At 43.6% G+C, this 25,442-nt stretch overlaps 1 protein-coding gene across 1 annotated transcript in view; it reads left to right on the top strand.

Moving 5' to 3' along the window:
* Positions 1–25,442, top strand: part of LOC144761423 (olfactory receptor OR9H1-like) — a 51,078-nt gene that overhangs the window by 23,974 nt on the left and 1,662 nt on the right. The gene's annotated exons all lie outside the window — the stretch shown is intronic.

The following is a 25,442-nucleotide window of genomic DNA, read 5'->3' as shown; positions in this document are numbered from 1 at the left end:
CCCTTGAAACCTTTGAAACTGATTTGAGGATGACTTTACCATTAGATAACGTAAGAGAGTGCAACCCTGTATGGCCCTTACTCCCCCTTAAAAATCAGAAGTGAACCAATTTCTATTCCCTAAACCCCCAATTAACTACTTGCTCATAGGGGACCAGATCTTACTGTCCACTACTTAGATGGTCTATGATTCCAATTGTATATACTCAGTAGTTGGGTGAACCAAGTCTGATATGTAGGTTGATCTGAATCTTTCTATCTAGTGCTCCCTCCAACCAAGCTACTGCACCCAAGATAATTTCGTCATATCCCAGAAGCATCATAAGTAGGCTGATAGAGATCTCCTTCCCAAAACACTTCCGGAACAAAAATCCTCTATTTATTTCTTTAAAGGCTGCAATTTTGACAACCATAGAACACCTGTATTGCTTCAGCAGGACCTTGACCGCACCTGTCGCACTTATCATTTTTTTCCTTTTTCCCCATGCAAAAAGCTTTTCCAGGATAAAATATAAATTAAAAATAGTTTTATAGTGTTAGACCTTAGGGTTAGTCGAGACAAAGATTTTCCTTCCTAGTGCAATATACATAAATTGATCCATATCCTCTTCCCCTATCTTCCTAGCCCAATGGCATCATCCTTCCCTAGTTCATCCAAAGTAGAGTCCAACAGGATTTTATAGATTTGTCTCATCCTAGAGTCTTCGTAAGTAATAGCTTTTAGGAGGGGGATTTCGTCCAGGGAAAGGGATTTGACCCCAAGTTGAAAAACAACAACCTGGAGGGTATTCTATAATCCTGTAGTAGATCTAAAAATGAACACAATTGTTCTACCGTATAAATATTACCTAAGTTAGTAATAGTAGTTTGTTCCCTTTGCCTACCCATTAAATCTTAAAAAAGACTTGGAAAAAAGGGGGATCGCCACAAAGGTGTGTACTTATCTTTGTATCTTCATTAATTTGGCCATCTTGCTCCAACCTTTCAAGTAGCAATTACACTTTTAAAACAAGTAATAGCTGGCCTCAAGATGTTGAAGTAAAACACTCTGTGCAGCTTTTACCATAGCAAGCTCATATATTGTGGGGGGGGAGGGGGCAGAACCATATTCCTGATCCTCAGTATTCCAATTGCCCACTCAGAGCAAAAACCCTATCTGTCGTAGCAAAGCTGACCAATAGTAAAATTGCCAGATGGGGAACTGCCCATCCACCCTGATCCTGTAAGAGAGGGTTGTGTCCTCTTATACTGCCATACAAAATTAGTGAAAATTTAATCAAATTTCTAGAAATATGGAACCTACAAACTCCTGAGGGATAGATCGAAACAGGTAAAGTACTTTGGGGAATATGACCATTTTGAGGATATTGCATGTACCTATTATCAACAAATGCAGCCTATCCGTACGTCTAAGATCGGTACTGCTCTTGGTTAATAGAGGGTCCATCTTAGCTGATCATATTGAGTCCACATTGCAATTTAACCTAACCTCAAGATAAGTAGCGATATTGATCCTACGGGGACGGACAATCTATGTTATCTTATTATTCAAGAGATACCCACATTTCTTTCCATACTCTCCCATCAAGATTTCAACTTGTTGCACTCTTCGGATCCGGGGTCACAATAAAGATATCGCCTGTGTATGCCAGTACCTTTGTTTTATACCTATTCATAGAGACTGGCTTTGTTGCCTGGCTTTTGAAGGTTTGTTTAATGAATGGATCAATATATAAGGCAAAGATAATTGGGGAACGGGGGCAACCCTGCTTTGTCCTCTATTCTTCCAGATTCACTGTCCATCATTTGAAGCCTGGCATATGGAATAAAATGCATTCTAAAACCGCTTCTAAAAAAAACACACCTGGATAATGACGAACTGAAGAATTACAGACCCATAGCCAGCCTACCCTTCCTGGCCAAGGTGGCAGAGAGAGCAATGAACACTCAGCTCTCCGAATTTATTGAGGAACATCACCTGTTGGATGACACGCAGTTCAGGTTCCGTAGGCTTCACGGGACCGAAACTGCCCTCATTAAAGCCACTGAAGATATCAGACTTATCAGAGACCAGGGAGGGGGAACATCCTTTACCACAAAACTTTTACAACATGGTACCGTTACCACGCAGCTTTTACAATGCAAGTCGTTACAACAACTTGCGCTGGGGGGCGCTCCAGGATAGGGAATACTTTAATTTACTATCCAACTCCTTCCCTACCATCCACGGGGACTGAAGTTGGAATAATAAATTAAACTATTCACTATCCAGCACCCCCCGACGCAAGTTGGTGTAACGACTTGCGTTGTAAAACCTGCGTCGTAACGGTACGCGTTATAAAAGCACGCCTTGTACCGTCATACATCCCCAGGGAGGTACAGCAGTGCTTATACTGCTGGATTTATCAGTGGCCTTCGACACGGTTGATCATTCCATCTTTATCGACCGTGTCTCGAATATGGGCCTTCAACATAGAGCCAAAAACCTGCTCGCCTCCTTCCTGTCCGGAAGAACACAGGCAGTCACCTTAGGGCCCTTTCAGTCGGCCGAATTAACCCTTCCATGTGGAGTCCCCCATGGCTCATCCTTAAGTCCGACACTCTTTAACATCTATGTGTCGGACTTAGCTAGAGTTATAAAAACTCATGGGATGAGCCTTACCTCCTATGCTGACGACACGATGGAAAGAAGGTGGTGGAACGTTTCCAAGAAGGCATGCTGGCCATCAAGGACTGGATGGCCAGTAACTGCCTTAAACTTAACTCCGAGAAGACGGTGGTTGTTATTTTGGGAAACTATCTCCGGTCTGGTCAAGTTCCTGGTGGCCACCATCACTGGGATCATTGCCTATCCCTGTTTCGAGGGTCAGGAATCTGGGAATCGTTTTTGACGATAACCTGAATTTCGTTTCCCATGCCAATCAAGTTGTATCAACAGCCTTTTATGAGCTTAGATTGATTAAAAAAAGTATCTCATATTTACCAGAAAGTGCAGGAAAAACATTGGTCAGCACACTTGTAATGTCATCACTGGACTACTGTAATGGACTGTTTGCCAACGCACAATGTAGGGTCATCAATAAAACGCAGATGGTCCAAAATGCCACGGCAAGAATGCTCTCAAGGACCCGGAAATTTAAACCGATTTCGCAGGTTATTCGAAACTATCATTGGCTGGCGATCAAGAATCGCATTAAATTCAAACCTCTCTGCCTTTCTCTAAAGCGGTATACAAACAAGGCCCTCAATTTCTTATAAAACAGATTATTGCCTATAGACCCACCAGACAACTGAGATCCTTGACAGCTCATCAACTAGTGGTGCCACGCACCAAGACTGTCTCTTGGGGAGACAGACGATTCGTGGTGACAGCAGCCAGACTTTGGAATGCTCTACCACTACAGATTCGATCATGCCAATCCTTGTTCCAGTTTCGAAAACTGATAAAAACTTGGCTGTTCAATCAGTAAACTCCTTCCGGAATCTTGCATGGAATCTACAGTGCCGAGACACCCACGGGCATTTGTTTGCGCTTTATAAATGTCAAAAAATAAATAAATAGAATAAATAAATTGCCCCAAAAACAGTAACGAAACATGGGCCAAGCCTATTTTATGTACAAAGTCCACACACATACTGCCATGACACAGGTATCAAGACTTTTTCTGCATCAAGGAGGATCCTAGCCATCTTGTCCCTTGTTGTCTCTACTTTGTCAAATAAGGTAATATAACATCTGATGTTACCTGCCATGGCATAACTAGATGAACTATATACCTCCCAAAGCGAACTGCTAAGGTTTTAGAATAGAGTTTTGCACCCAAGTTCATGAGGGAAATGTGTCGATAGGAGGCGGGGATATCCAAAGGTTTATCTTTCTTCAGAAGAACGACTATGTTGGTACCTTGCCACGATTGAGGAGGGTGCCCATTTTACTACATACCTAAAAACAGAACCAAGAAAAGGGGTGCTAACTCAGGCTGAAGCACTTTGTATAATATAAAAGGAATTTTATCAGGGCACGCCACTTTTCCTGAGACCAACAAATGCAGAGCGTCTGTGGCTTACTGCAGTGTAATATCATCCTCAATACCCTTGCTTGCAGCTCTATAAATTCCTCCCGATTGCCGCCTCGTCCTGACCTCTTCCTCCAAGGAGCAATACAGAGACGATCATCTTGATATAGTTCTCGGTAACATGTTTCTAATATACAGGGGATGTCCTCAGGACACATTGCATGTAGCCCAACTTTCCTTGTAATTTTAATGATATTATTTCTGGCTATGTCCTGTCTTGTACGTAATGCTAAAAGCCTTCCCACTGACTCTCCATATTCATAGTTTTCATTTTCATAAGCTTGAAATTCTTCTGCGATCCTCTAACTATAGTAGCTACTGGTATCTTCTTTTATCATCACAATTTCTAGTTGTAATTGTATTTGTATATCTTCCTGCTTCTGTCTTATTGCTGCGGTGTGTTTTGTTTCCAATGTTGCTTGCCTTTCAATCCGCTGATTAAGCTCAAACCTTTGTTGTTTGCTCCTCTGTCCCATAAAGCTGATAACTGTCCTGATAGCGCCAAGAAATAACCCACACTGAAGGAGTGAAGATAATCCCAGTCCCCTACCTTCGTCCTGGCAGCAATTCCTAAAATAGGTAATACAGTAAACAACCACTAGAAACAAAGGGAAAGGATGGGAACGAAGAAGAAAACTCCACGTTTAGTCCAGCTCTATATGTACTTCTCAGAAAGGCTTCTACTGTCACCCAGAGGGCTGTAATTCCTAATGAAAACAGAAAGAAGAACAGAAAACAGAGCACCAATGTGCAAAACAATGTCTTCTTACCAATCATGGGAACTCTTGCAGACTGTAAATCTCCTGTGACAGTAAGTACTTCATAACTTCCAAACAACTGAAGATGACAGCTGGTATCAATGGAATAGCAAGGGGAAAAAACACTATGGAGAAACCTTACAAAAAACCCCTCTGAATGTTAGGTTTAAAGTGAAACGATAAACCCTCTCCTAACTAACTAACACCCAACTAAAAACACCCCAGTGCCAACGAGGCTTCACATAACGATGAGGTCTGCCAACAAAAATGTTCCAGCCAGTAGCAATGTCCAGAATCTATCAGGAATGCAGCTGCATACCTGATGTGCAAGGTGAGGGAATCCACCAACGACTCCACGGTATCCCAAGAAGTCCAGAGGGAAGCAAGGTAAAGAAACGAAACAGCCGAACACCTCGTGGAATCCGAAGCGCCCGCAAGCCTGCAGGCGAAACGACAACGAGTCCCAGCAGAAGCAGACCACCAAACACGGGAACTCGCAAACGACTACTCCGCAGGAATAGGGAAACCCGAACCAAAGACCGAGCGCTTCCGGGTGACAAGGACCAGGAAGTGAAACCAAGCGTCTTCTTCTGGTAGAAAGCATGGTTTTATACTTAGAAAATGCGCGAAATATAATGCACACCCGTGATGCTCTGCTATGCAGGTTACTAGGGGAGAAGAAAAAGATAGAAGGACCCTCAATTCCTAACAATACCCCCCCCCCCCAGGCTAACTTCAAAAGTCTCCCAAACCACTTCCGTTGAGCAATATATTGATTTATATCAAAATACCCTAGCAGCAAACCCTTAATATGTTCAATAAATAAATTGTTAGTAAGTAATTTCCTGGCAAATGCAGGTTACTAGGGGAAAAGAAAAAGATAGAAGGATGCTACAATCCTAACAGTATCCCTCCTCAAAGGCCTCCCTACAGAATGGGGTTTGGTAGGATATTGAATATGGAATTGTCGCACCAGACAGGAAGCATGAACATCACCCGCTGGTTCCCAAGTGCAATCCTCCGGAGTGTGCACCCCTTCCAGTCTACCAGATAATACAATCTCCCTCTCCTACGCCTAGAACCCAAAATAGCACGAACCTCAAACTCCTCAACCCCGTCTACAAACAAATAGGGAGGAGGGGGCATGTCCTGGGTAGTTTGGGTGTAAGGCTTCAAAAGGGAAGTTTGAAAGACAGGGTGGATACGATAATCTCTTGGTAACTCCAATTTCATAGCCACTGGATTCACCACTTATAGAATGTTAAAAGGACCCCAAATCGTGGCTGTAATTTCCTTAAGCCACCCAAACGCAAGTTCTTAGTTGCCAACCACACCTGATCCCCCACTGCATATGATGGAGCGGTTACTCTATGCCTATCCGCTTGTCTTTTCATACTGAGTTTACAACCCTTAACTGTTCTTGTGCCTTCTCCCATATCTGAACTAACGAAAGACATAAGGTGTCCAATGCAGGCAACCACGCTGTAGGTTGTATCGGAATGGCCTTGGGATGAAACCCCATCAAACAAAAGAAAGGGGTCATCCCCAGAGCGGTATGAACACTGTTGTTGTATACAAATTCCGCAAAGGGGAGTCCTTGCCCAACTACATGTCAAAGTGGCCAACAAGCATCGGAGGTACCAGTTGAGATTCATGATCTTCCATCTAGTCTCAAGATCCGTCAGCCATTCACTGATGGCTTTGCATGACTTGGCAACTTTTCTAGCTGTCCCCTGCACTTTGTGTATGGCTGCCTGGGTTCGGTGGCTATCCTGCTGAGTTTCCTCACAGTAAGTACTCCTGTTGTAACCATCCTTCCAGTAAATATTATTTAGGGAAAATTATAAGTTTTCTTAAAATAACCCTCACACACCAAAATGTCCCTTGGTAGCATGCTTCATCATTGGGTTCTTCCCACCCCACTGTGGGAGGGGCGTGCTATGGCCGACGGAGATGTGGGAGCACTTTGTAGAGTATAGGCTATACAGTGATGTGTCGGGGAGGACATTATTCCAAAAGCACACCACCATTGACAAATGTGTGACTACAGGGGGTCACCCTCATTCCTCGTTCCAATTCTAGCAGTATCCTTAGTGAAACTCGATCCAATTTGGAGTATGATTACAGGACCTACTTAAAATCACAAGTAACAGGTGCAGTAATCAGATATATAAACTAAAGTATATAAAAAAAGGATTAAGACTAGGGATCTAACAGTCCTGATGAAAGCTGGGAGTACGCAAAATCCAGCAGAAACATGACGATTCTTTGCAGAACGGAGGGGTGATTGGATGCCTATTAGCCCTAACAGAGGGATCCGGAATAAAATAGTTGTAAGAATATCCCTTAAGTTGATTTAAACATATTATCTGCACTTATTTTTCAGTGGATCCTTTCCTTTTCCTTGTGTTTGTATTATCTTCCCCACCCTATTGCTCCACCTCGCAGCAGCCCTATGATGAAGCGTGCCACAACTTTTTGTGGGTGAGAACAGTTTTAACAAAGCATTGCACTTTTCTACTATTTGCACTCAATTTCCTCATAAAAAAGTGGCCCATTGAGCAGTTCCAAAAATGGATAACAGGCATTTATTTAACATGGTGGTCCTACTCATAACAGTTCAGCAATAACCTTCCAGAAAAATAATTGGTGTGCTGAACTAACACATAGATCAAAGAGAATCTGAAACCAGATCCTAGGCAAGATTAAGGGTAAAACATTCAAACTTCAAAGAAGAAAAAATCCAGAGGTGGAGAAACTTTAAAGTACTGCCATCAAAAAGATCAAAACATCCCCTTTACCCATTCCATCTCTGAAGCTACCTGCCAATACATAGAACTCTCTAAATTCTCAATGGCCCGACTCACAAAAGTAATCTGAAACAAAATCCCAATTGCACGACTTTCAGTATTTACAAAGGGCATTTAGGAGTAGTAAAGTTGAGATTTTGTCTCAGTTAAACTTAAGTTATGGTCTTAAGTTAAGCTTAAAACCAAAATTTGAGTTTAACTAAGACAAAATCCTAACTTTACGACTTTCGGTATTCACAAAGGCATTAGCAGTAGTAAAGTTAGGATTTTGGCTCAGTTAAACTTAAGTTTTGGTCTTAAGTTTATCTTACGACCAAAACTTAAACCTAAGACCAAAACTTTGTATCAGTTAAACCTAAGTCTTGGTCTTAAGTTAAACTAGAGACCAAAACTTAGGTTTAAGTGAGACAAAATCCTAACTTTGCCACTCCTAAGTGTGATTTGTGAATACTAAAAGTCATAAAGTTAGGATTTTGTGTCAGATTACTTTATTGAATCGGGCCCAATGAATTTTGTAACATCACAAGCAGGTCACTTCATGGAAAATGTTTGTAACCTTGAGTTTCCTTTTTGTTTCAGGGGCAGTGCTTAATTCTCAGCACTTATTTTTCACGGCCGGGTATACACCTGAGGGCCACTGCCAACTCACATGAAGGACTCATATGTCACATTATATAATAGACTACTCACTTCAGTGCAGTTCACACTCTCCAGAGTCCCTGGTGAAGAGTGCTGCTGTGCTGAGCCGATGCAAAATCTATATCTGTGTTGCATTCAGCTCAGTGTTGCCGGTGGGCGGACCACTCATTGGACAGGATTTGGTTCTGTGGTTAGGGACGGCGGCAGCAGTGCACGCGTCACCTCTTTATCAAAATTCCAAAGCCTGCACCCACGCACTGCATGAGTCACCGCCAGTTCAGTTCAGTACAATGTATTGTAGTTTCTGAAGCACCCAGTGTGTGTGCAGCAGCAGGCCTAATGAAGGCAGTGCCACCAGTAAGTCAGTAAGTACCCACACCAATGCTGCTTTTTATTGAGCGTGGTGTCACAGTCACTGTGTTTGGTAAACAGAGTCCGAGCTATTATGCCACCGGCACCGAGTGCAATGCTCTGGGCCTGGAGTCTGGAAGGAGGGCAGGGCCTTGTCACTTGGCCTTAAACCCTCTCTGCATGATCGTTGACATAGTTGTCCTGCATGAAAAGCTGTTTTTCTGTGCGTTTTGAACTCATTCGCATATACTTTCGTTTCAGTATTTTCATAATACCTGTTCTCCCAGTGCTCCTGTTGAAAGTTTATTTTTGACGTCATCAAGCCTCGTGCTCCTGGCTCGGGTTGTTTGTGCAGGGGTGTGGTTATTGTTGTGGGGTATTGTGTGCACCCTTCACCCGCCGGTAGCAGAGTGATGCTTTACATTCTAGTGAGCAAATGGCACCTCCTTAGTGTGAGCATGACACAACGCACAAACCCCTTAGCTGTATTGGTTTGCTGGCACTGGCACACACCCCATGCATTATTCACTCTCTATTTACTGTTTTTTCATGAATGATGCAGGTTGAAACAACTGTTGTGCCAGCAGCCAAACCAGTCTCTGGAGCGAGTCCCTGTGAATGCTACTGCTTTAAGCACAACGCTGCTCAAGCACCATCCGCTGCCATGGGCATGTTTTAATTTTATTTCTGCCCTTGTCCTCGTGGCAGTCCTAACACTACACTATCTAAAAACGCAGTGCCTGCTGCAGAGGCGAATTTGGGTTTACTGGCAGCAGTGTTGCACCCTCTCTGTGCCACGGTGAGGTAACACTGTGACCCCAGTATTTAATTGGTTTCATGGTGGGCTCTAGGGTAGTACGACCGGTACCACCAAACTGGGTGCTGGCTTCAGGGAACACAGAGTTTGAGTTCCTTGGCAATTTCCAAGCAACAATAAAGATGTCAAGATAACTCCGTGATTAATGTTCTTCATGGTGAGCAATGTGACTTGTGTCTAGTAGAGGTTTTTACTCATCAGTAGGTAGCGCAGAGGGTTAATATGCCTGCTGTAAAGAATGTGTACCATGCAGATTAAAAGTGCACAGAAAGTAAATAGGTCAGAGGGTTACTGCTTTTTTAGGAGACATCCTTTTGTTACAGCTTATATGTTAAAAATCCTAATTTAGAACAATAAATTATTAACTGTTGTCAAAGAACTGCATGCACAGTGCAAAGTATAGGTTAGATCACATGTTAATTTTGCAAAATTGGTTCATGTTGGTAGAAATCAATTTTCATTAATAAAGAGAACCTCTAATTATAGTGTTCCATTTTCAATTCAGAGGTTATGCTTCTCCAAACCAAGCATTCTTAAACTATACTGCTTACCCAAATGGATGACATGTCACTCCAACACCTTGTAGTCCTCTGGACCTGGCTCATGTAACATTTCCTATATGCAGATTTACATACGTATGATTAATCGTGGGATCCACGGGAGGAAGTGGGTGGAGCAGGGGGAAAGTGGTTGCAGCCTCAAGCCAAAAATGTGAGCACCTGGACTTCATATTTTACAAATTAAGCACTGCGTAGGGGCATGCAACAACACAATAGCAGCTGTGTCTCCCTCAAATTTTAGTGACCTTAAATTCACATTCCAAATATTGCTTGTTAAATTTAGTAACAAAGAAATAAATTCAAGAGCTTATCAACATCATAAACAGTGTAGGATTTCTGTTCGATCCACACTCGCTAAAGATATTTGAAACAATCCTTCTAGCATCGTCTATAGGTACACTAGAAAGAAAGATCATCACACTCTATTAATAATACATATTCCCAAATTAACTGAAAAGACATTAAAGTTGCATAGAATTAAAAAGGGGCTGGCTTGTGCGGGCCAAGCAGAGAGAGCCACAGACAAATAGATATTTTACCATTCCTAGGTAAATGAACTGAAAACACAGCATTCACCCAGATCTCAAACTTCATTAAGACAAACAAGGAGAGAGCTGTGAGACCTGGGAAAAATACGGAAAGGGCTGTCCGTCAGGGACAACATCAGAAACTCAGGTGACACTAACAGGACTGCTGTGTTGCCTCAATTCCTTTCTTAAATTACCAGTCCATAGGACATATGTCAATGGAAACCAGGGCAATACACTGAACAGGATAGAATCTGTCCTCAAGGATGCATCTCAAACTGACTTACAAGCTCTGTTCAGTTATGCCTCCTTCATTTGCCAAGAATTGCAGAGTCTAGGAGGATAACAATTACTGCAATATTATAAACATTTGCCAATAGTCTCATCCTAACTTTATAACATCATTCAAATTGCCTGTTACAGCTACACAGATTTAACCTCTTCGCTGCGGCGCAAAGTCCACAGCAGTGCTGGGACATTCCAATCTCGGGCATGCCCGGAGGGCCCCCAGTCGTCGTGCACGCATGCCCATCATGACTCATGACGGCCGCGGGCCATCATGAGCACAGACCAGGTTAAAAAAATAATAATTATTGGAGTTTGTTGCATCAACAAACAGCAGACTACAATATTATCTGCATCATTAATACCTTGCAATACATATATCGTTGTTCTCAGATATTCGGTGTTCAAGCATCTCAGACTCCCTGGCCTCCCCTCCATAAGCGGTGCCCCATAATGATACAGACAACTTTTGGAAAAATATGAGGAGGACAAAATCCTAATAGCAGCTACAACCACAGGAGCATTGAGGGGGAGCCTAGTGATCTAGGTGAGCCCCCCTGGTGTTATCAATGATGACTGATAGTCTGGATCCCTCAGGCAGTCTACTAGAGTTTGCCATGCCTATGCCTTATTCATTGAGTCTAGCAATACCTCCCTCTCATATCCTGCAAATTTTACCAGCTCCCTGCACCAAGTGATACTTTCGGGACCCCAACGATTTTCCAGTGTCTAATGATTTCCATATTTGCCACTATATACACCAAGTCTTGGAATGTACTAGTGACCTTAGTTCTAGAAGTACAAGTGGGTACCAGGGCAGGAGACAATGTCCAGAAGAACATTGAACCTCTCTTGCTATAACATCTGCTACCACGCGTTTTACCACCTCCTAATAAGTAGGTATTGGAAGGGCAGGTCCATATCTTGTGCATGAGCTCAGCTGCCACCTCCCCCATATTGGACAGGTAACCTCAGTTAGATTAAAATATGTAATATTGTGCCCTGGAGTAAAAAATGCCCTATGTAGGACAAAAACAATTGATGAGCTTGAATCTGGCATTACTTGATGCCTTTGGTATTTTCTGTAAATTTTTCTCCCAGTCTCATGGGGTATGGGAATCTCCAAACCTCCTCCAGTGTATTCTCAAGGCCTCAAGAGATTGAAGCATATATTCCAGTATTGCTCTATAAAGGCACACAACTGCTGTAACAATGCCCAATTAGGCTGAAATATACTGGCAGGCTTTATGAAAATGTGGTTCCAACCACTACAATCTCCAATGATTGAGCATCACTGATTGCTACCACCATAAGAAGCAGAGAGTGGCTCTGTGGTAAGTCAAATTCTGTACCGAAATCATCGAATGAGAGTAGCTCCCCCTCTCAAAATAAATCCCCCATTCTTGTCACCCCAGCTGTAGAACAATCCCTCAGAATTTCCCAGTTGCCCCCGTGAGGTATAGTTTTCAGCATGGTTTTGGGTATGTCAGGGGAATATGGAACCTTTGTACGCGTCTTTTGTAAACACGTTTACCAACATTTATGCATTACATGGAATTCATGGATGTCATTATGTTTACAGCAGCTGACCTAACAGTCTAGGTCTCCCTGGTACAGATTAACTCATCCCTTGCTCTGCAGTTTGTCTGCCCGCCACCCACTGGTTGAACCACTGCAGCTGTGCAGCTAAATAATACGTTTCAGACTCAAGCACAGTTAGCCCCCCCCATTCATCACAGGTTGTAATTTGGATAGTGTTAACCTCCTGCATCCAGCTCCCTATATAAATTGAAAAACCAGGGAATGCAACTGCCAGAACGTTGCTCTAGGCATTCACATTGGCAGCACTGTGAAATAATGTAACAAATGGAGAAGGGTAACCATTGTAAGGCGCGGTAATCTCCCTACTACTGCTAGAGGTAATATTTACCCAAAGTCAATACTTGACCTCACTGCTCAAATTGTATGTCCTATATTCTCAACTAGAAGATCAGCCTGAGAATGGTATATCTTGAACCTAAGTACGACAGGCATCATGGTTCCCACAGGAGGTGGAGGGTCACCCCCCTGCTTCTATGAAGAATAGCTTTGATTTTTGCCAGTTTACTTCAGATCCAATAAAGAACCAAATTCCTCGAGCGGATCTCTAGCACCTATTGGGTCCATCAATGACTACAGGGCTAATATGAAAAGCAAAGGTGAGAAAGGGCACCCCTGCCTCTTCCCTGCCCCACTCTATAATTCTCTGATATAGTTTGGCCCGATGCGTAACCTTGCTGTGGGGTCTTAGTACAGCAGCTTTGTCCAAGCGAGAAAACCTTGACCCAACTGCAACTGTTCCAGCACCCTGTATAACAAAACATTCTTGCTTGATAAGGTTGTATCCGTCTAGGCATAAGAGGAAGGAGTCTAGTGGCTAAACTCCTACTAATTATTTTATAGTTGATATTCAGCAATAAAAATGGGTGATTTACTTCACAGTCATGAGCCGGCCTTTCTGGTGTCTGCAGCAGTATCATCAGGGCCTCACAAGTGGAATTTGGCAGATAACTCGTATCACTCATCAACTTGTACAGTTCCACCAGTTTGAGGGCCAGTTTGTCAGCATATGCAGCGTTTAACTTTACAGGGAGCCAATCTGTTCGAGGCATCTGGTCACAGGCAATACCCTTCATCACCACCCATTTACCTCCTGCAGAGGTATTCCCCCACCCAATACCACAATCTCATCATTTGTAATATTTGGGGTAGGTAAAGTCTCCAAGAAGGCATGTATTGCCTCCACAGTGCACAATGTTAAACTGGTATATAAGCCCATATGATAATGGCTAAAGTACTGATTTTTCTACACATGTTTGTAAAATCTAATCCCTTCTTCAGTGTTAAGTTCTTCTATCACTTAGCCTCTCTTTGCTGGATTAGAAAGCCAAGGTAGAAGGGATCCCATTCATTCACGCTATGCATGTGTCTGTACAATGTGTTTTTTATAATCAAAGCAAATGAGTCTCTCAATCTGAGCGGCCAATCTCTACTTAGTATCTGTTGGATTGCACCGTGCCTGGTGGCGTGTGTGACAGGGGCAGAGGAGTTCCAGAATAAAGCCAGCTGATTAATGCGAAAGGACACTGTGTGTTCTAGTTGCAGGGTGCATCTCTTCTGCCTTGTATTCCACTGACATTTGCTTCTGAGTCATGTTGCCAGCGTGCCCACCATCCTCATTGGACGGTCAGCAGCTCTTTTCTCTGCTTTTGGACCTCTTACCTTCTTCGTCCCTAATATTCCTGCAGAAAAGAAAAACAACAGAGAAGATACTTTAAGCTTCGCCCTACTCTCAGGCAGTAAGATGCTTTGTGCTGAATGTATAGCCTATTTGCCTGTACTTATCTGTATCCATTGTCAGAATGTTGGAGGTTGCATTTTGATTGCGCCGGCCTTCACTTTACCTGTATAAAAAGGATCCAATGTCCTGTTTGCTGGAAAGGTATCACCAGTGTCCCACTTGCGTAAGCTGCAAAAAATAGTACAGTATGCCTGACCTCTACACCTTCTGTAAAGGATTGCTCTCTCTTTTTACATCAGGTGCCTTTCCTGCAGGAATGCAATATGGATATCCCTCCTGTTTAGGTAAGAGAACACGATGTCACGCTTTGACATTGTGTGCATCCCGCTGATGTTCCAAGAAATTAGCTTATATGTCATAAGGGTCAACATTCCTTCCCATGTGCATTCAGAGTATATATTCCCATCCTGTGGCACTATCTTTCACCTACGATGCAATTTTACATGGCTCTTCCAACTTTTGATCCAGGACTTAAAACTCAAGGGGTCATGGCTCATGGTGTTCCAACTAACAAACACGTTCATTCTTACACCCACTCCCCAGTACAAATAGGCAACAACATCCCCTCCAAACAAACTGTGTAAACCATCTTTTATTAGTTTATAACAAATGGCTTAGTGTCAGGCCCTCGCAAAGTTGACATGCTTGTACTTTTCCGTGGTACAGAAGTAAAGCTGCTTTTGTAACGCAAGGCTTGCCCAAGAAAAAGATACAAGAACAGTTCAGGATGCTAGCTTAGCCACAAGTATTTCAGCATATCATATTTACAAATAGTACTGGTACATGCTATGACACTGCAATTATTTGTTTTGAAAAGTACCAAGGCTAATAAATTGCATTAAAGTGGAAAATCCAAAAGCTGTCACATGCTCAGGATATGTGGTCAGCAACATTATATTTTGGACCATAAATGGTATAATGCAGCCTAGGCTTTTCTTGATTGGACAAATATTCAATGCTTAATTTGTATTACGTGCATTACAATGATGTTTCCGCTGTGGCTTGTATCAATAAAAGTTGTCAGAAATGTCACCTCTTCTGACACTCAGCGCCAATGCTGACTGTCTCCGTGGTGCACATATTTGCACTTTTGTGACCCAGCGGCGGCGCACAAGATGCGCCAAGGTGAGGGGTATTTACAACGTGACACATCTGGGAGATGCGTCACGTTGTAAACCTCTGCCCCAGAAGAAGGTGTTCCTGCACAGGGGGGGGGGGGGGGCGGGGGGGGGCGTTCCGGCGCAGGAACGCCTCCTGAAAGTGGCTGAGTGAAATCTACAAGATTTCACTCAGTCATTTAGGTGCCCATGCTGCGTCAAAACCCTGCGCCTGCTTGAAGCAGGCGTAAGGAGTGAAGCTGCATTGGAATAATAGGGCCCCCGAGCATTGCTGGAGCTGCGTCGTGCTTGCAACGCAACTCCAACAATACGGCACAGATGCGTGACGCATCTGTGCCATTTTTGCCCCATGGTGCGCCGCATTGTAAATGCAGCGCAACCATGTTGGCGTAGGCATGGCGCACAATAAGTGGCGCATCCTTGCTGATATGCAGGGATGCGCCACTTATTGTAAATATGCCCCTTTGTGTTTCTTCTTATTTCAGTTTCCACAAAACAATCAAACCACAATCTCTAATGGGTAAACCACGTGGAACTCCAACTAAGGGGTTGAGGCTGCACTGTGTGCTATGCCAGTCACCCCCCATCTAGCATCTCAAACATCTTCCTAACACAATATTGAAAAAATCTCTTCCCTCAACCTAAACAGCACATCATGGAACTCCATCTGGCATTAGCATCATATCATTTCATCACATCTGTAAGGTGTAATCCCTGGTAGTTGAGTACTCGCGTTTCCAGATTAACTGAATCTAATATCAGAATCCATGTCTCGCAGGGCCTCATCTTCCACTGCTGACCTGAGGTTCACTCCTCTACCACTTATTGATGCTACCATTGTTATCAGCACTGACATTCTTGTTGAGCGTCCACTTTTCCTCTGATATCTAGGTCTGTACAATGATGCAGCACCCCTTGATTGCTTGTTTTGAGGCTACTGACATGGCCCTATCTGTTGTTGTCAGTCTAGCCAGACCTCTTGGGGGGTGTTCCTACCATGAGCTTAGTAGGGAACTTCATAGCATAAGGACTACCCAGCTGTTTAAGTATTTACTTCACATTTATGAATGTAGAGCATTGTTTTTGCATTTCCCTTGAGAAGTCTGGGAATATCCACAGTAAGGTCTAGTAAGGTCAAGTATTCCAGAATACTATTCCCTTCCACCTTTTTAAGCAACTTCAATACTCTTATATTATATCGGCGTATTCTATTTTCTGCGTCCTCCGCCAGCATCTCCAGTATCCAACGCTTTGCCGTTGTGCTGGCGAGACACTCATTCAATGACATCAACACTATAGGTACCCCGCTAAATCTCTCTCAACCATGGTGACTTCTCTCTGTCAGGCTGCAGTCGTCATCTCATAAAATCCCCATATCTGCAAACAAAAAATGTATTTAAGTCTCCAGCATGTCTCTGGAGGTTGTTATTTCTTGTAGTTTATCTTGGAAAGTTAGACCTTTCAGTAAATGGACCAGCAATGTTTAGCTCCCATTGTCGACTTCATGCTGTCCGGTCACCTCCACAGGTGTGCCACCTACCTCCAGTCTTTCTTTTAGGTGACCTTCCCTTTTTTGTATAATATGTTCCACAGAAGAACTATCAAATAATAAGGGGACTAAGCAGCAATTCTCAGGCAGTGAAGCACTAAGCACCACTTCTCAAGCAATGCGTTTTGATATAACGGACCACATCAACACCTCTTACTGTTTATGATATGATATGCTTCATTTGTTGGCAGATGCTCCCAGTATTTCCCCCTGAATAACAGGACCACAGTTTTATGGAAGGTTCATAGTCTAGATATATTACACTCCCTCTTGAATTGCTTGCAGTACTCTCTCCTCCCAGTAGATGTCAGCAGCGCCAAGTAAAAAACTGCACCTCTTTGCCTCCTAATGGGCTTATTTACAAGCCACTCCCACCACTAGTGCATCACCATTATATGGGGAAAATGCCATAAGAACGGCTCAAGGGGCTTGTAAATAGGCCCCTCACTGCTCAGATTACTTCAAAGTGCTAATCTGCCTAATGTCTGAGGTGAGAGACAAGCACAAAAATCCTCACAGGATATGCTGTACATTTGCAGCACTGGACTCATGCTCTAGACATACCTGGACATATAACCCTTGCCCCCCCGTCAGTGGGCAGAGCCTGCACTACTGAAGTTAAGAATGTGGATTGGGTTCCTTATCAGACTAGGCTCAGCATGCTCATTGATATTTTGCCTGGGAGAGAAACGGCAAGTAAAACTGTTCGCCAAGGCATGAACGCTGCATGCATGCCTTGTTAATTAATTTCAGCTCGTTCAACCGCTTATAGGTTTTGAGGGCCACCAATAAGGATCAAGAATACAGATGAGCTATAAGATACGGGCACTTGCCTAGTATAGGATCAAAGTGACCCACTTACTTGTTTGGTTTGCAGCTTGCACACATGTCCCTAAAATGCTTTCTCATCCTGTCATTTGCATAAAATGCACTTCAATGCCACCGCACAAGATCGAGCACAGTCGCTGTGCTTCAAGCCTGACAGCAATGTCCAATGGTCAAAAAACATCTAATATAAAACAGACTTTTCCTCATCCATGCACTTGATAAGATGAAGTCAGTCACCAGATGGACCACAACGCGCTTTGATTTGTCAAACAGACCACTATAGAAAACATGCATTACAACATATCAAACATAATACTATGCATGATTTATACTATTATACCTAACAGCACTTATGTCTTAATATGGATGTTAGCCAGACATTGTTTCCCCATGAAGTACAATGATCCAGCTGGTGTGTTGGGTCACCTATTTTTCATAAACTAGATGCATATAATAAATGATGTTGCATGGTACGCACTCTCCTTATCAATGTTCCGGTAACAGTGCCCTTCTGCTGCCCATGCTCCTGTGACTGGACACATAACAATAACAGACTGTGATTACGCGTTTCTCAGAGCAAGAAGGGAGAAATGCATTTTCTTTAATTTATCTATAACTACATTGAAATTGCATCCATTGTCTCAGTGAGGGTTCTTTAGGAGCTGGTCATTGGCAGAACGTAATATAGATCCATTTTATTTTCTGGGCAACACAGAAAACAGGAAAAATTAGAAATCTGCTCATGGTAAGCAGGTATGGAGTTACAAAATGAAAGGACACAATGCAAAAAAGCTTGGCCTAACTTTAGACTAAATTTTGATTTCTGGGAAAAGAGAGCAGGTTCCTTAACCCTTAAGCATAGGCCCATTGATGGATTTGCAGCCAATGTAGTGCATGTCTAGCAGATGGGACATTGATTCTTAACCTAGGGTCCATTATTAAACATATGCTGGCATTTTGCCCCTGCGGAGGCATATCATCTACACAACAGCAGTGTCCACATAGAGGCCTTTGCAATAGTCCAATCTGATATGAAATGCCTCCCCCACCATAAGGTGATATGCATGGTGGTCAGAAGTTAAACTGGGGAGGAAATGGTGTAACTGTTTTTACTAAACTTATCTGGGCAAAAAGGATCATGTCAGCAGAAAAGACAACTCATGGAATTTTTACTGTAGCTGCAGGAATCAAAGGTTGACCCAAAAATACACGGAATTCGAAGATAAGAATACCCTCGGCCAAATTAGTGTATGCTCAGTCTTATCCTTATGCTTATACCAGCTGTCACTCATCCAAGCTTCACCTCACTTTATGGCTGACTGGCAGTCAATAACAGGCTTTCTGTCTCTCTGGAACTTTATGTATACCTAGACATCATTGCCATAAGATTGACTCTGCATGTGCACGTTGCTGTAAAAAGACGCGGGGCAAGATTGTGTGAGGAATTAGCTCTAGACTCTGAGGGGCATATTATCAAGGGGGTTTATCTCCGCTTTTTTGGCTTTAAAAGCCAAGAAAGCGGAGATAAAAATATCTCCCTATTACCTAGCTGTCGCTAACACCAGTTAGCGACAGCTAGTAGGAGGTAGCGACCATCTTGGGCCCCACTTTGCATGTCAGTGATATTTATCACTAATGACATGCAAAGTGGGCGTGCCAAGATGTTAGCGACTGGAAACAGTCGCTAACATTGCTATCTCCTATTACCAACTTTTGGAGATATTCGCGCTAAGCGCGAATATCTCCAAAAGCTAACACCTGCCCCTGAGCAGTTCTTAGCCATGTTATCCAATGGGAGGTGGATAACATGGCTAAGAGCATTAGCTCGGTAATGCATGAATATCGCTGACTTTTCAGCGATATTCATGCATTGCGGCCGTTTTTATCGCATTTGCGATAAACCTTGGTAATACCAAGGTTTATCTGCGATAGAAATCACCGCAGCTCTGCGGTAAATTTTTGTCTCTAACCAAGCAATAGCGATAATTATCGCTATTGCTTGGTAATATGCCCCTGAGTTGTTCAACTGAAATACATTCTCAGCTAGTTAGGACCTTGTTTTCCAAAGACTCTAAACAAGTTACAACAGCTGAAATGAGGAAACCTTCCCCCAAAGTGACTCATATTTATCCAAGTAATCCATAGTGTTCCATGGTAATCTCATACAGTGATCAATGTACTCCTAATCTTTTTAAAGACACTCCAGAGACAGCCAGATGATGCAGTAATGTTTATTACGCATTTTCATTTATCGTATGTAGCCTTAAGCTTGAGCATAGATATGTGCTTTTAACTTTCCTTCGAGCCAACACAGTAATAACCCAATGCATTTCGAACTCTTATAAGTTCTTCCTCAGGGGTACTGTAAGAAATTGAAAAAAGACTGTATAAGCAATAAAAAAAACACAAACCTATATTAACTGTGCATAATTCCATGAGCAAAAAAGATTTATACCAAGCATTGTCCATGCCCCACCCTTCCCTGTCCTGTGTTACTTTGCAATTGTTGTTCCTCCATTGTTGATGCTCTATTACTAATACATATGTTCCAATAGACTGATGCTCCCTACCATTTTTGTTCGTTGGCCCTATGTTGGTAGCTGGGGTCTAGTTACAGAGATTTGCTAACCTTTGCCCGTAAGTATCTTGTTGAGTCTGTGCTTTTAAATAATGCACTTTTGCCAATTGAAAGTTATCATTTATTAAATAGTGTAAGATAAACCAATGTTATCTTATTAAAGAGGCATGCTTTTCAGCAGGGGAAACTACATTTAAGAGTTTTTCACTACCAGGAGTAAAAGTCAAAACTACAAGCCTGATACTGTAATACACTGAACGCTGCCCATTGGGATTGTTTAAGGCCTTCTGTAGGGGTGACATATGGCATTAAAAAGAAGGTTTAGGCCTGGCAAAATGATTATTTTTAAACCAGACTCACAAGTTGCAATGGTATGCCTGAGACTTGTTAAAATGGCTACTTAAGTGGGTGGTACATAGAGGGCTGTATTGCAAGGTCCTTCATCAGAGGTGTCACGCAGCAGTGGTTCTGTAGTGTAGTTCCTATATTCCCAATAGGCTCTGCGCATTGGATTAACATAAACGATAGTTTAGACGTAGGACTGAGGTGGACTAGGTCTCTATTGAATATGTTAGACTTAATTATGAATGCCAGCTAGCTCAGAGGTCACTAGAAACATTCTCGAGTAAACAAGAAGGTGTTAACTTTCCTGAATAGACAAGAAGGGATTCGTTTCTGACAACCGCAGAAACATGACAACTTTGCTTTCTCCAGAATAAGGAGTATATCTCCAGAGTCGCGGAAACAATAGATAGCTATTTCCCCCAGTCAATCGTGCATTGCTTAGTTTCACCAGAAGTGCAGAGAAACAGAGAGACGGGTGTTTTCAATAAAAGAGGTTATTTATTGAACAGTCTTCTTTTTCATGCAAGAGAAGTGAGTTGCCACAATTGCAATACTTATCATAAAGTAAAGTGCGTACAGTAAAAGGAGTATTACAAAGTAATACTGTAAAAGCATGGTATGGTTTCTGAGCCATACGGTGTTTAAAATGGTTAAAATACATACAATGATAAAATCATAACTAAACGTACTCAACTGGTGCTTCTAAGATATGCCTACCCCGGTGTACCTAACCTAAGCCTAGTACGTGGGAAGGAGTAAGTGAGCTACAGTTTGAGTTAAGATAGTTTTGCCAAGAATCTGAATGAAGAATTCTCTACGGGTCTAATCAGCTCCATATCTTGTTTATAGAATGAAGGAGGTCTTGTATCTCGTTCTCAGGACTCGATCTCCCAGTAACCCGCGAGGGTGACAGGGAAAAACTGGAGCTGGATTTCTCGTCAGGAGAAAAGACAGCGTCTCTCTCAGTGCGTCAATGGGAGGGTCGGCTTCCTTCGGCAGCAGTGCGTTGGGCAAGTAGATAGCCAATCTGCTCCAAACCACCGTGTGTTTTGCTAAGGCAGATGCTTGTATATTTATACCTGGAAGGTGCCGAGTTTGACGTAAGGTTGGACATAAGACGTCACTAAGAACTCGCAGTTCTTTCAGGACTCCAGGAGTTCTAGGCCAAATCAATACAGAAGCAGGGGGAATTCCCGGGCTGCTGGAGGCTTGGTTTGTTTACGAATACATTGTGCTTTCTATGAGTCTATGGGAGTAGCCTTGCCGTATTTGGACTGCATTGGCTATGACTTAATATGGGTATGATTCTTATGCCTTCCTAAGGATATGATTCGATATAACCACATGAGGGCATAAATCGGGAATATTTAAATAGGGTCCTAGATACGTTTACAACACCCCCTCCACGTATAATGTACATCATTACTAAATACTAAGCAATTATAAACATATAACTGTGCATGTGTTTTCCATCCCACCCCAAAATACATAAATGCCTTCGAAATGGTATATACACGAAAATGAGTAGTATACTGTACGTTTTTCAAGCAATGATAGCATTCAGATAATGCATATATTGTACATTGGAATGATGACTGAATGCATCATGAAAATTTACATTTATGAAATGGCTCTTAATACAGAAGAGAAGGTCGAGACCATTTCATCACATATTTATACAATACTGTACATGTGCTAGAGGCCAAGGCAAAATATTGTCTCTAGAGTTTCAAAAATAGAAATCTTGTTCTCTAAGAATAGTTCTACTTTAAGCAGAGTATCATGTGCCCAAAAAAATAAATATTTTGGGAACGGGAAAAGAATCTCGCTTTCTTGGGGAAAAAAAAAAGTTCCAATAGTTTTTTTTTAAATGGCACTGTTTAATTTAAGAATGAGGTAAGCTTCTTTTTGCAAAAGAGTTCCCTGCAGGTCTCCGCCACTTGGAGCAGATTTAATAACACACAGGACCGTCCATTTCATGTCTCTGTCACTGTGGTTAGCTTGTACGAAATGACTCACAAACGGCGCAGTCATCACTTTGGTGCAAATTCTAGACCTGTGCTGGACAATTCGTGATCAAATCTCTTTGGTTGGTTTTGCCCACGTATAATTTGCCACAGAGGCAAGTAATACTGTAAACCACATTCTAAGTCTAATAATTTGAAAATGTCTTGTGTGTCCATTTGTTGTTATTATGCTCAGATTGGATCCTTCGCTCGTTGTCTCACAGGACACACAGTTGCCACATTTGTGGTGTCCTTCTATTGATTTTAGATTCCACCATGAGCGGAGATCTTGTTTTTTGATTGGTAGGGTACAAGCAGCTCTCACCAATTGTTGCCCAATACTTTGTTATTTTTTCATAGCAAACAGAGGTTGATCGAATGAGCATTCCAATCCTTGGAGTAGATGCCAGTTTTTTAACATCATTTGGCGAATGTTAGATCTGGGGGTCCCTAATTGGCAGAGGTAAGTACATTAGACCAAGTAGGGACCCATGCTTCTAGTCAGGGTGAAGAAATTACACACAGTAGATAACCCCTGCTCACCCTCTAGGTAGCTTGGCACGAGCAGACAGGCTTATCCCTAAGGCAAGGTGTATAATAGTTGCACTTAACACAGACAATGATTCCCCATCCACCACAAACTGAGACCACACAGGTAGGTATATTTATAAAAATATAGCTTTATCTAATTGCAGCAAGTAAAACTCAACAATACACAATGGTTGCTTCTTTAAATAAAGGTTGCACTTAATCTTGGTGGTTGCAGTTGTCATTAGGAAGTTCTTATGTAAAAAGATCAGTCTCAAGTCTCTTAAAATCAGTATCCAAAAATAATGCTACTGCCTTATCTCACATTTGCCCCAAAAACGAGTGGTAAAGTTAATGCGAGCGTGCTAAGCTCTCAAACATCAGCCCTTCGAAGCAATGAGCCCCCAAGCGATGCAAGTGCGCCTCACCGAATATGCCTGGGACTCCTTTCTGCCGATTCGCACAGCCTCGCACCCCCGATGGCTTCAGGCGCACGGCACCGAACAGAGCACACTCGCTCCCCGCCCCGGCCGGTCCCCGCAGCCCTCCGCCCGCTCTCTGATCCTCGAGGAGCGACAGGGGAGCTAGCTCGGTGCTCCGAGCAGGGACAGGCAGGCCAGGGGCAGGGGGGCACTCACGGCGCTCCCTCGGCGAGGTCGGGTCAATCTTCCCCGACTTCGTCACGGGAGACACAGCTCTCTCGGCTTCCTCACCGGCCCTGATGACGCGGGCCAATCGATGCGCGACTCAGTTGACGCGCCTCCTCAGCCACCCGGGAGTCAGCCAATAGCAGTGCGGTTCCCGGGTCAGGCCCTTCCTGACGTGGACGCAATCGGCCAATCGGGACACAGCCTCAGCGGTGACGAGGCGGCGCTAGGCCAATCCTAGCGTGGCGATCACCGAGGGGGCTCGATCCTCTGGGCCAATGGGAGCGCGGCGGCTTCGACCCTCGCTGCCGCAGCTCCTGGTCACAGGCAACAACTTTGGAGGGGGTTTCTGGCCCTGGGCCGCGACGGTGATTTGGCGGCAAGAAATTTTTGAGGGCGCAGGTCACCACGAGACCGCCCCCACGGCCACAAGATCGTTTTGGAGCAGAACTCATGATGGGAGGCACCACGGACCTCCGACCCTCGCTGAGTATGTGCCGATGAGCACACCGATCTCTGCTCACGCTCAGCAGTTGGTCACCAAACACGCACCAGGCAAAAACAGCACGATCTGCACAGCGGCTTGGGGTTTCTTTAGGAACCTTTTAACCCTGGGTTCCAGGGGCAGGAGGCCAGCTCTTCTCAGGCCCTTGGAGATTCAAGTTGAAGACACAGCACACAGCAAAGTCTTTTTGGGTTCAAGCAGGCAGGGTCACAGCACACAGCAAAGTCCCTTTCTTCTTCTCAGCTTTTAGTTGAACAGCAGAACAGGTCAGCCCTTAGAGCACACAGCAAGGCAATCTTCCTTCAGTTCTTCAGCAGTCCTTCTGCCAGCAGAGGTTCCTCTTGATTGTAGAATCTCTCCTTCAGTTGTCAGGGGTCCTTCTCCTATACCCCTAAAAGTCTTTGAAGTTCTTTGAAGTCTTTGTGTAAGTGGGCCCTGAGCCCGGTTAAACCAGTTCTGGGTGTTGCTGGAGCACTGGGGCTTTCCTGGCTTCCTTCTTCCTTTCAGTATCAGGGACAGAGGTGACAGTCGCCCAGCGGGAGGTGGAGCCAGCCTTGTGGTCAAGCAGGCACAGCCCTATTCACTCCTAGGTGCTATCTCCTCCCACTTCCCTGGCAGCAGATGCAGCCTTTCAGCCACGGGCTGACTCAGACAACCTCCTGGGGCTCCCCAGCCCCTGTTACCCTCAAACCAGACAGTCAATTCACAAGCAGGTCCAGGCACTCTTGGGCCAGGCTCACCAGCCAATCACACGCCAGGCACAAATTACACAAATATGCCAACTTCTAAAAGTGGCACTTCTACACTAGACACAATCATGCCACGTATACCATTGCGCAGCATTCAATCTCACGAGTTTGCACATACCAAACTCGACCCTGCACTCCCCACACATCAGGAACTACCATGGGCATACATATTCCCGATTCATTCCTACGGGAGGGCAGGTCACTCACCACACATACACAGAGAGCTCACGCACTTTACACTGTACCACCGTGAAAAAGTGCGCAGAGGCATAAAATCACCAACACCAGGTTACAGAAACAGGCTAGGAAAAAGCAAAAAGTTTAGGGGTGAACCTGCCAAAAGGGCCAGGTCCAACAGCGAAGGTCGACACACACACACAATTTGAGAAATAGGTTCTTTCACCTTTTTTTGACAGAAGACAGTCTC

The sequence above is a fragment of the Lissotriton helveticus genome, chromosome 1_1 (assembly GCF_964261635.1).
Source record: "Lissotriton helveticus chromosome 1_1, aLisHel1.1, whole genome shotgun sequence".
Lineage (NCBI taxonomy): Eukaryota > Metazoa > Chordata > Amphibia > Caudata > Salamandridae > Lissotriton > Lissotriton helveticus.
The sequence above is the reverse complement of the archived record's forward strand: the minus strand, read 5'-3'. Positions and strand labels throughout refer to the sequence as shown.